This window comes from Theropithecus gelada, chromosome 6, assembly GCF_003255815.1.
Source record: "Theropithecus gelada isolate Dixy chromosome 6, Tgel_1.0, whole genome shotgun sequence".
Classification (NCBI taxonomy): Eukaryota; Metazoa; Chordata; class Mammalia; order Primates; family Cercopithecidae; genus Theropithecus; species Theropithecus gelada.
The window spans coordinates 62,696,342-62,708,379 of record NC_037673.1 but is presented as its reverse complement, the minus strand read 5'-3'; the positions used below and the strand labels follow the sequence as shown (position 1 = coordinate 62,708,379).

Sequence of the window (12,038 nt, the reverse complement as noted above, 5' to 3'; positions counted from 1 at the left end):
TCACCTAGGCTAGAGTATAGTGGCAGCATCATAACTATTGTAACCTCAAACTCCTGGGCTCAAGCAATCCTCTTATCTCAACCTCTCAAGTAGCTAGGACTACAGGTGTGCACCACTATACCCAGCTAATTTAAAAAAAATTTTTTTGTGGAGTCAGTGTCTTGCTATGTTGCCCACTCTCGTCTCAAATTCCTGGCCTCAAGCCAGGAATTCCCATTTCAGCTTCCCAAAGCAAGAGATTTCAGGTATGAGTCACCATGAGAGTTTGGTTTTAATGTGTTACATCTAGTTTTAATATCTCAGAAGTTGAATTAATAATTCATCATCTTTAGAGAGAGTCACCTGCTTCAATGCAGCAATTAATTCCCAGCAAGTATACAATCAGAATTCTTCATGTCATTTTTCTGAAAACACAAGCAGTCTAATTTTAAGAAATGACTTGGTTTTCAACTTAAACATTTAAGTTTAATTTATAGGTTAATGTATTAAAATTTTTAAGGGTTTGTTCTTACCTCTATAAATTCCTCAATCCCTGTTCTTTGGCTGTCAAATTCTTCTGCCTTTGCTTCTAGTTTTCAGTTTCTGAAATATATACCTATATATAAACAAATTTCTTCCTCTCCCCAATTTCCATTTATTCCATCTTTGGTTTCCTGAACAGGGTTCACTTAAATTTATTAGTTTTCTAAAGACTCCTCTAACTTTTTTGAGAGGGTGTGACTAGGGAGTTTGCTGTCAACTCTGTTCTGCCCATAATCTTCATTTCTTAATTAAATGAAGAAAGAAAAGCTGGAGGGAATGAATGATGGGAAACCTGGGTCCCCTGAGGAAGGACCCCACTACACTACCGACAATTTTTGCTGTTAATCTTTCTCCCATCTTTCCCCAAGGAGACCTCTGGCCTTTTACCAGAGTAACTGCACTGGGGAAAGGGGAATGATCAGACTTTTCAGGGACTTACTGGATACTGGCTCTGAGCTGACATTGATTCCAGGGGACCCAAAACATCATTGTGGTCCTCCAGTTAAAGTAGGGGCTTATGGAGGTCAGGTACTTAATGGAGTTTTAGCTCAAGTCCCCAGGAGTCCAGTGGGTCCCTGTACTCATCCTATGGTCATTTCCCCACTGTCAGAATGCATAATTGGCATAGACATACTTAGCAGCTGGCAGAATCCCCACATTGGCTCCCTGACCGGTAGGATGAAGGCTATTATGGTGGGAAAGGCCAAATGGAAGCCATTAGAGCTGCCTCTACCTAGAAAAATAGTACATCAAAAACAATATTGTAAAAACAAAAACAACAACAAAAACGAGTATCACATCCCTGAAGGGAGTGCAGAGATTAGTGCCACCATCAAGGACTAGAAAGATGCAGGGGTGGTGATTCCCACCACATCTCCATTCAGCTCTCCTATTTGACCTGTACAGAAGAGAGATGAATCTTGGAGAATGACAGTGTATTATCATAAGCTTAACCAAGTCGTGACTACAATTGCAGCTGCTGTGCCAGAGGTGGTTTCATTGCTTCAACAAATTAATACATCTCCTGGTACCTAGTGTGCAGCCATTGATTTGGCAAGTGGCTTTTCCTCCATTCCTGTTTGTAAGACCCATCAGAAGCAATTTGCCTTCAGCTGGCAAGACCAGCAATATACCTTCACTGTCGTACCTCAGGGGTATATCAGCTCTCCGGCTTTGTGTCGTAATCTTGTTTGCAGAGATCTTGATCACTTTTCCCTTCTCAGGACATCACACCGGTTCATTACATTGATGACAGTATGTGACTGGATCTAGTGAGCAAGAAGTAGCCAACACACTGGACTTATTGGAGATACATTTGCATGCCAGGGGATGGGAAATAAATCTAACTAAAATTCAGGGATCTTCTGCCTCAGTAAAATTTCTAGTGGTCCAGTGGTGTGGGGCCTCTCGAGATATTCCTTCTAAGGTGAAGGATAAGTTGCTGCATTTGCCCCATCCTATAACCAAGAAAGAGGGACAACACCTAGTGGGTCTATTTGGATTTTGGAGGCAACACATTCCTCATTTTGGTGTAGTACTCCAGCCCATTTATCGAGTGACCCAAAAGGCTGCCAGTTTTGAGTAGGGTCCAGAACAGGAGAAGGCTCTGCAACAGGTCTAGGCTGTTGTGAAAGCTGCTCTGCCACTTGGGCCATATGACCTAGCAGATCCAATGGTGCTTGAGATGTCAGTGGCAGATAGGGATGCTATTTGGAGCCTTTAGCAGGCCCCCATAGGTGAATCACAGCAGAGGGCTCTAGGATTTTGGAGCAAGGACCTGTCATCTTCTGCAGATAAGTACTCTCCTTTTGAGAGACAGTTCTTGGCTGGTAGAAACTAAATGTTTGACTGTGGGTCATCAAGTCACCACGCAACCTAAACTGTCATAAACTCGTGCTTTCTGATCCATCTAACCATACAGTAGGGGCATGCACAGCAGCATTCCATCATCAAATGGAAGTGTATATATGTGATCAGGCTTGAGCAGGTCCTGAGGGCACAAGTAAGTTATGTGAGAAAGTGGCTCAAATGCCAATGGTCCCTGCTCTTGCCACCTAGCTCTCTTTCCCCCAGCCTGCACCAATGGCCTCATGGGGAGCTCTCTTTGAACAGTTGAAAGAGGAAGAGAAGACAACAGTCTGGTTTACAGATGGTTCTGCACGATATGCAAGCACCACCCAAAAGTGGACAGCTGCAGCACTACAGCTGCTTTCTAGAACATCACTGACAGACAGTGGTGAAGGGAAATTTTCCCAGTGGGCAGAACTTCGAGCAGTGCACCAGGTTGTGCAGTTTGCATGGAATGAGAAATGGCCAGATGTGTGATTATATACTGATTCATGGGCTGTAGCAAATGGTTTGGCTGGATGGTCAGGGACTTGGAAGAAGCATGATTGGAAAATTAGTGATGAAGAAATTTGGGGAAGATGTATGTGGATGGACCTCTCTGAGTGATCAAAAACTATATTTGTATCTCTTGTGAGTGCTCATCAAAGGTGACCTCAGCAAAGGAGGATTTTAATAAGTGGATAGGATGACTTATTCTCTGGGCATCACTCAGCCCCTTTCCCCAGCCACCCCTGTCATCACCCAATGGGCCCATGAACAAAGTGCCCATGGTGGCAGGGATGGAGGTTACGCATGGGCTTGGGAACATGGACTTCCACTCACCAAGGCTGACCTGGCTATGACCACTGCTGAGTGCCTGATTTGCCAGCAGCAGAGACCAACACTGAGCCCTTGATATGGCACCATTCCTTGGGGTGATCAGCCAGCTACTTGGTGGCAGGTTGATTATATTAGACCTCTTCCATCATGGAAAGGGCAGCAGTTTGTCCTTACCAGAATAGACACTTACTCCAGATATGGGTTTGCCTATCCTGCATGGAATGCCTTGTCCACCATCATGGTATTCTGTATAGCATTGCCTCTGACCAAGGCACATACTTTACAGCTAAAGTGCGGCAGTATGTTCATGCTCTTGGAATTCACTGGCCTTCTCCTTATCATTTTGAAGCAGCTGAATTGATAGAACAGTGGAATGGCCTTTTGAAGTCACAATTACAACACCAACTAGGTGACAGTACTTCGCAGGGCTGGTGCAGAGTTCTCCAGAAGGCTGTGTATGTTCTGAATCAGTGTCCAATATAAGGTACAGTTTCTCCCATAGCCAGGATTCACGGGTGCAGGAATCAAGGAAGTGGAAGTGGCACCACTCACCATCACCCCTAGGGGCCCATTAGAAAAATTTTTGCTTCCTATTCCCACGACATTACATTTTGCTGGCCTAAAGGTCTTAGGTCCAGAGTGGAGGGTGCTGCCACCAGAAGACACAACAATGATTCCATTAAACTGGAAGTTAATATTACCAACCAGACACTTTGGGCTCCTCCTACCTTTAAGTCAACAGGCTAAGAAGGGAGTTACAGTGTTGCCTGGGGTGATTGACCCAGACTATCAAGATGAAATCAGTCTACTACTCATCTTGAAATCAGTCTACTCTTCCTTACCTAATGGAGGTAAGGAAGAGTATGTGTGGAATACAGGAGATCCCTTAGGACCTCTCTTAGTATTACCATGCCCTGTGATTAAGGTCAATGGGAAACTACAACAACCCAATCTAAGCAGGACTAAAAATGACCCAGACCCTTCCAGAATGAAGGTTTGGGTTACTCTACCAGGTAGAAAACCACGATCTGCTGAGGTGCTTGCTGAAGGCACACGGAATACAGAATGAGTAGTAGAAGAAGGTTGTCATCAGTACCAGCTATGACCACTGTTACCAGTTGTAGAAACAAGGACTATAATTCTCATGAGTATTTCCTCCTTATTTTATTAAGAACATGTTTATACATGTATACAGTTGTACTAAGAAAATATCTTCATTTTCCTTTTTCCTTTATTGTGTGGCATAAAATTTATTGACTTCATATCAGCATTTAAGTGGCAACTTTATGTAATAGCAGTTAAAGGATTAGTGTGCTTCCGGTTTTACGAAGGATAGAGATAGCTGTATTATGTTAAGCATAATTATGACCTTATTATTATTGTCTTTATTTGAAGATTATGTATGATTTCAGGAGATGTGTATGAGTTCCAGTTGGCAAAAGGTAGACTTCTGATGGTTAATGTTGAGTGTCAACTTGATTGAATTGAAGGAAGCAAAGTATTGTTCCTGGATGTGTCTGTGAGGGTGTTGCCAAAGGAGATTAACATTTGAGTCAGCAGACTGGGAGAGGAGGACCCACCCTCAAGCTGGGTGGGCACAATCTAATCAGCTGCCAGCATGGCTAGAATAAAAGCAGGCAAAAGAACGTGGAAGTACTAGACTGACTGAGTCTTCCAGCCTCATCTTTCTCCTGTGCTGGATGCTTCCCGCCCTCAAACATCGGACTCCAAGTTCTTCAGCTTTTGGACTCTTGGACCTATACCAGTAGTTTGCCAGGGGCCCTTGGGCCTTTGGTCATAGACTGAAGACTACACTGTCAGCTTCTCTATTTTTGAGGTTTTGGGACTTGGACTGGTGTCCTTGCTTCTCAGCTCGCAGATGGCCTATTGTGGAACTTCACCTTATGATCGTGTGAGTCAATACTTAATAAACTCCCCTTCATATATACATCTATCCTATTAGTTCTGTCCCTGTAGAGAAACCTGACTAATATAGCTTCTGTTTTTTGGTTTATGAAATATATACATATAAACAAATTTCTTCCCTCCCCAGTTTCCATTTATTTCATCTCTGGTTTCCTGAATGGGGTTCACTTAAGTATATTAGTTTTCTAAAGACTACTAGCTTTTTTTTTTTTAAGATGTGACTAAGGAGTTTCCTGTCAACTCTATTCTGCCCATAATCTTCATTTCTTTCTTCTTTTTTTTTTTTTTGAGAGGGAGTCTCGCTCTGTCGCCCAGGCTGGAGTGCAGTGGCGCAATCTTGGCTCACTGCAAGCTCCACCTCCCGAGTTCACGCCATTCTCCTGCCTCAGCCTCCCGAGTAGCTGGGACTTCAGGCGCCTGCCACCACGCCCGGCTAAGTTTTTGTGTTTTTAGTAGAGATGGGGCTTCACCGTGGTCTCGATCTCCTGACCTCATGATCCGCCCGCCTCGGCCTCCCAAAGTGCTGGGATTACAGGCGTGAGCCACCACACCCGGCCCAATCTTCATTTCTTAATTAAACGAAGAAGGAAAAGAAAAGCTGGAGGGAAAAGTTTTGAAAGAGAAAAAAATTGGTCTCTATAATAATTTTCAAGAATTTTTATTGCAACTAAAATTCTTTCAGTGATTAGTTTATGAAGAAAAAAATGGATGGGTATAGTACATACATTTCCATGGTAACAGAAGTGTTAAATACAAGATATTTATATTTAAATTTATATTTAAATATCTTGTATTTAAATATCTTATTAATTTAAATATCTTGTATTAAAATGGTAAGATATACCTGTAATCCCAGCACTTTGGGAGGCCCAGACAGACGGATCACGAGGTCAGGAGATTGAGACCATCCTGGCTAACACGGTGAAACCCTGTCTCTACTAAAAATACAAAAAATTAGCCGGGCGTGGTGGCGGGCGCCTGTAGTCCCAGCTACTCTGGAGGCTGAGGCGGGAGAACGGGGTCAACCTGGGAGGCAGAGCTTGCAGTGAGCCGAGATCATGCCACTGCACTCCAGCCTGGGAGACAGAGCGAGACTCCGTCTCAAAACAACAACAACAACAACAACAAAAACTTAGCTGGGGATGGTGGTTCATGCCTGTAGTCTCAGCTAATATATATATATATATTTATTAGTCAATTTAAGTAAGTAAATAGATAATAAAATAAAAATTTAAAAGAGACTTCAGAGAATGGCGGTTACACGGGACAGTTCACTTGTGAAAATTCATTAGACTGAACACTTGTCATCAAACTATATAATTATTTATGCATTTTTCTGCATGAATATTTTACTTCAATTAAAAGTTTATTTAAAAAGAGATCAAGCCATTGCAATGTATGGATCTTGATTCTAATAAAAGAGGCATTTTTTAAAGCCCTTTTTGCAATTGGGACAGCTGAGTACAATATTTGATGACATGAAAGAGTACCTGATGTTTTAAGAAAAGAGTTACTGATGTTTTAAGAATAATAGTGGTGTGTATTTATTTTTTAGTCCTTTTATTTTAGAAATACAGGGAAATACTTAATGGATGCAATGAAATGATATCCGAGGTTGACTTCATACAGTAGGGTTGATGGAACAACTAATGGGAATACATAATAGATGAAACAAAGTTGGTCACACTTGAACACTTGAAACTGGATGATGGCTGCCATGAGTGTCCATTATACTGTTTTTTGTTTTTTTTTTTTGATATATGTTTGAAATTTTCTGCAATGCAGTTAAAATATTTACACAAACACATATATATATACACATATATAAAGTTAAATTGACAATTCGCCATTTCCCACCCTAATCAATTTTCACCAGTTTTTCAGAGTATTCTTGACCCAATCACTTGGAGACAGAATCTGCTGGAAAAGTTTCATTACTCTGTTTAGACACAGGATGGCACTCTTTGAATAAGTAATTAGCCAAAGTCCACTCCCACTAAGTAAGCTCCTCTACAAGCTGCTACTTTGTAGGGCAGTTTATCTTAGTTGAGGGTAAAATCTTTTCAGAGAGCTTACATAGATGTTTATTGCTCATACCTTTATTTTTTGTGTGTGTACTGGCTGTCCCTATTTACTGCCAGTACTGGAAAAATTAAGGAAGGTTAAGGTTCAAAACTATTTAAATAGTCATTTGATGCCTACTTTTCTTATTTTTGGTGTTTACAATTCTTGCTATATTTTGCTACCTCATGTATTTCACATATATGTACACACATATGCACACATACAAATACACACACATACATACATACATATGAATCATCTTTATTTAAAACTCAAGGCCAACTATTGAACAGATTTCTACATTTTAAATGGCATTTAGCCAAATACTACTGATTAACGTCAGGATGAGGACTATTGACTGTGGACAGATGCTTTCCGGACACTTTCAACCCTTGAAGAAGAATTGAAATAACTGTATTCTTGGACGTTCTCGGTCTGATTCATGCCTCCTTTTAGCCAACTATTCATAGATTCACCAGAAGAATTACACCTACTACCTCCGGCGTAGGAAGGAAAAAAAAAAAAAATCAAATGGGCAATAATGTTAGCAGAAGCTTGAAATTTAAGAGCCGGTGTTCGGAAAGATCATCCTACTCCCTTCCCCCTGGTCCAGTTCTCCTTTCTGGTTCTGGCCATCGGAAATCGACTTGGCATTAACTAAGGACTGGAATTTCAAGGCGTCAATTTTCCCCTGCCCCCAACCTCGGAAACTCTTAAACAGCTCCCTATTCTACACTCAATGGTAGAGACAGATAAATGATGCAGCAGATTACACCGTTGAAAGGCAACATTTGTCCTGAGCTATTTTCACATTTTTTCCTGTTTCCGATGTATTTGCCAGACTTTGTTTGCTTGCTTAGGACATGGAAAACATTGGGCATTTTCTCCCCAGTGGCAGGTTTCTCTCAGCAAATGAAAGTGAAAGTGCTACATTGTAGCGGTATTTTATCCTTAAAGTCTGGACTGGCAGCTGGTGTGTAGGGGGGAGGGAGGGTGGGCTTGGGAAGCTTGAAGAACCAGTTTTGAGGTTTTGTTTGTTTATCTTGAGATCGCAGCAGGGTTCCTGTTCCCCCCCCCCCTTTTTTTGGTGGGGGGTGGTGGGAGGGAGGTCCTATTTCGGATTTATTTTCATTTGGGCATCATTGAAGTTTCATTCAATGAACTGACTTTAAAAAAATACACTGCACTTGTGGTTTTTCCCGGTTGCACTTTAAAACACCATCCAGTCTCACCCTCATCTGGAAATAATGCAAGCTTCTCTCTTCCCCCGCTCCCTCCTCCCCTACTTTTTTTTTCTTTCTCTTTTAAAGCTCCACATAACCTGAAGTCGATAATCAGATGGAAAATGTGCTGGTATTAGTTTACTTTAGTTTACTTTTCCTTTTGGTGCTAACCATACTTGCTGAAGTATGTATAAAACACAGGCATTTTGTACACTTGTAGCTACTGAGGCTTGATGTCTGCCTGCTCCACGAATCTAAGCTTTAAGTTTCCTCACAGGCACTGTTTACGTGCAAGTTTTAACATTTTGATTGTGTGGAGTTCAAAAATAAAATTACACAGAGAATGACACCAGAGATCTTAACAGTGACATTAGTCCATCTAAAGTCATTCATCCTTCTCCCTCCCCCTTCATTTTTCCAAGAAACAACTAATAGCAAACCAGGCTAGAATTTCTAAGAGTTTAGAGGAGGAGGAGGAAAAGAGGCGGAGTGAGATAGGAGAGAGGTTAGAGAGGCCAGAATTTCTCTCATTCACAGTGTGGAAAAGTTGACATTGTTTAAGCCCTTCTGAATGGCTGGTAGTTGGTTACCCTGATTGTACCTCTACCTCCCCTCCCCCTCCACGTGACGACCCAGGACACATGCGCACCCGACGCAGCCCAGGCACATCTGCAGACTGACGTCAGTGTGCTCTGCCTCCGAGGAAAAGCTGCCAAAATTTTCTCCTGCTGCAATTCAAGTTGGCTGGGGGCCGGTAGTGAGATCTAGGGCTACTTCAACAAAACTTTGCTGCCCTTCCTGCTCCTCTTGTCTTCTTTTCTCCTGATACCTTTTGATGCTCTGCACATGTTATTTGCATAGCAAAGGCACTAAGCTTTCCAGGAAGACAGGGCACCACTTCCACCCCCAATAAGTCTTTTTTCCCGTCTTTTCTTTCTTTTCCTTTCCTTTTTTGGGGGGTGGGGAGGGAGAGAAAGGGGGTTTGCAAAGGCAGCATCTCAGAGTGATAGCCTAGATGTATTGAAGGCATCTCTTATTCTGCCAAATCGGAAAGTCAGTTCTCTAAAGCCCGGGTTAGCCAGACCATAGGGTTTTATTCTGGCTGCAGAATAACTGGCTGGTGTGGCTTTGCAAAGGGGGGCAAAAAATTTAAAAAAAAAAAAAATTAAAAAAAGTTAGAGAAGAGAGGGAGTACGTGAGTCGTCCAGTGCAATCTCTATTGTCTGAAACTTACTTTTTATCAGAATTTGAAGATGAAAACGGTAAGGAAGACTTAACAATATTCAATGAAGCTTTTTTTTTTTTTTTTTTTTTTTTTTTTTTTTTTTTTTTTTTTTTTTTCCTTTTTAAACCAACAACTTGTGCTTTGCTTGTCTTCCAAATAACGCTTAGAAAACTTTTTTTCTGTGTGTGTGTTTTGGGTTTTTTTTTTTTTCTTTTTCTTTTTTTTTTTAAATGGCAATGAGTGAGCTTGACTGAACTCATTTTACAAATAGATATCTTTTTAACTCCAGACTTGTCGGGGGTTGTAGAATTCTGGGACTTGCAATTATTTTATGATGCAAAAAATACGTTTATTTTATGAATATACAATACATGTTTTGTGAAGTGGACTTGATTATGATTATTGTAATCTTTTAACTGATCACCAAATAGTAATCCGGAAGGTAATAATGATGTGTGTTTTAAATTGATTTCCAGTTTTCTTAAAGAAAAGTCTTCTGCATTTTGTAGTTTCATGTCAGTGTCGTAAGTCTTCAGACAAGTGCATATTTTATGCTTGGACTCAGAGGGTAGCATTAATGTGCTAGCTGTAGCCCCGATGCTCTAGGACATGTTAAGCTCTTAATAGGCTAATCAAAGAGATGGAAGCGTGTGTTTTTGATTTACTTTTGGCCACTTGGGACGTGCTAGACTCATAACCCTCCGGAGCCTTGTTTATCGGGGTATGTCTGTATATATGGTGTATGGGACCAAAGTTCAGGGATTGAGGAGGGAGAGCTAGAGTGCGAGAATGGGGTATTGGAAAGCCTCTTTCTGATAATATGTGCTGCAATTCCTGTCTTTGATGCTTTCTTTCCTTGTACTAGAGGAAAAGTGAGCGAGAGATTGAGAAAGCGCACTGAGAGGGAACAAGAGAGTGAGTTTCTTACTCTTGTTTTTATTTGAGCTGCCGGTGCAACGCGTTTGGGCCAGATGCCAACTGTCTGGGTCACACGCGTTTTATCCAAATAGATTTAGCGCTGCTGTCTGGAAATGGGCTGCTGAATGTTAACTTTAGGATCAACTCAACCAGGGCAGCTCAGACTGTTACCCTCTGTCTGGGCGAAGTGGAATGGTGGGGACGGGGGGAGGTGAGGGTGTGCAGAGCAGAGAGAAAAAGGGAAACTGAACCATTGCTTGGAACTTTAAAAAAGACACTTGAGTGTGATTTTCAGCATATTCTTTTTATGTTCAGATGTCGTGGACTAATTTTCTGTTCTTTTTTCTTTCTTTTTTAGTTTTTGTTAATTAGACTGAAATGTTTAGATGTGGGAATGACAGTTTTCAGAATTCATGACAGGAAAAGAAATGTAACAAAAACTTGGTGTAGTTGAAAGAAATTAAGAAAATTAATTTTGGAGATAATTGTTTTCTTGTGTTGCAGCAAAGTGGTAGCTGCAGTCTAGTTTATGTTAATTTTGTGCTTAAATGTGATCATTAGTGTTTTGAATTTTTGAAGAATAGCATTTAGAGGCAAATACATTGATTTCAAACAAGTCAAATTCATTCATTTGCCACAACATTTGCCACAAATGGCTGCAAATGAAATCTGTGTAGTGGTCTTAATATTTTTGTGATTCCCAAGAAGAAAAACTTCTAGCCTCAAGACTTAAAATACTGTAATATTCCTCATGTCTGATTCCAATACCTGTAAGATTAATTCCTACTCTGGTCTACTCTTAGCACTTCCTCTTTCTTTCCTTAGTAACCACTAGTAGTTACTAGGATGGGTCTTTATGCCAAATCTTATCAAGTTTGTGACTTTAGTGAGTGAATGAAGGGAGTTACCATATTGAGAGTTAGTTAACAACATATTTGGAATATGTGTTGGGGGTAGTGGGGAGAAAAAGAGGGCAAGAGGTGGATAGCTCTCTTGCTTCTGCCAAAAATCATGGTTGATTATCAAGCTAACCTCAAGAGAAAAAACTTCTAATACAGATAATGTGTATTTACTTGCTATCTGGAAAAAAGTGTGAGACTACATGTAATTTAGGGCTTGAGTTTTATAAATCATGGATTGTGTTTTTGCTTTTAGCTCGTTTGCTTTTCTTGATAGATATGTTTTGGGTAATTTATGTGTTTAGTTTCACCTTTCCTTGGAAACCAATCTCACAAATTTTATAAATGACCTAGAAACCTTTATACTTAGAGCCTAATTGTGTCCTTAGCATATGGTAGGTGATAATAAATATTTGTTGAGAGAATAAATGGAAAATGACAGAAGTTAATTTTCATATATAAAATTTAAATACCTGAAACGAGCATGGTATTGTTGTTTCTTCCATGGAGATCAAATCAGCCTTAAATAAATAACCAGAGTTAAGATGGATGAAAGAAGTTGAGAAGAACGTTATACATGTTCTTTAGCTTCAT

General features: G+C 40.6%; 1 protein-coding gene across 1 annotated transcript in view; it reads left to right on the top strand.

The window, feature by feature from the left end:
• Positions 1-9,086: 9,086 nt before the first annotated feature.
• Positions 9,087-12,038, top strand: part of ADAMTS6 (ADAM metallopeptidase with thrombospondin type 1 motif 6) — a 326,707-nt gene continuing 323,755 nt past the window's right edge. Inside the window, exon 1 of the mRNA XM_025388157.1 lies at positions 9,087-9,664. The gene's annotated coding sequence lies outside the window, so the exon portion shown is untranslated. The remainder of the gene's footprint in view (positions 9,665-12,038) is intronic.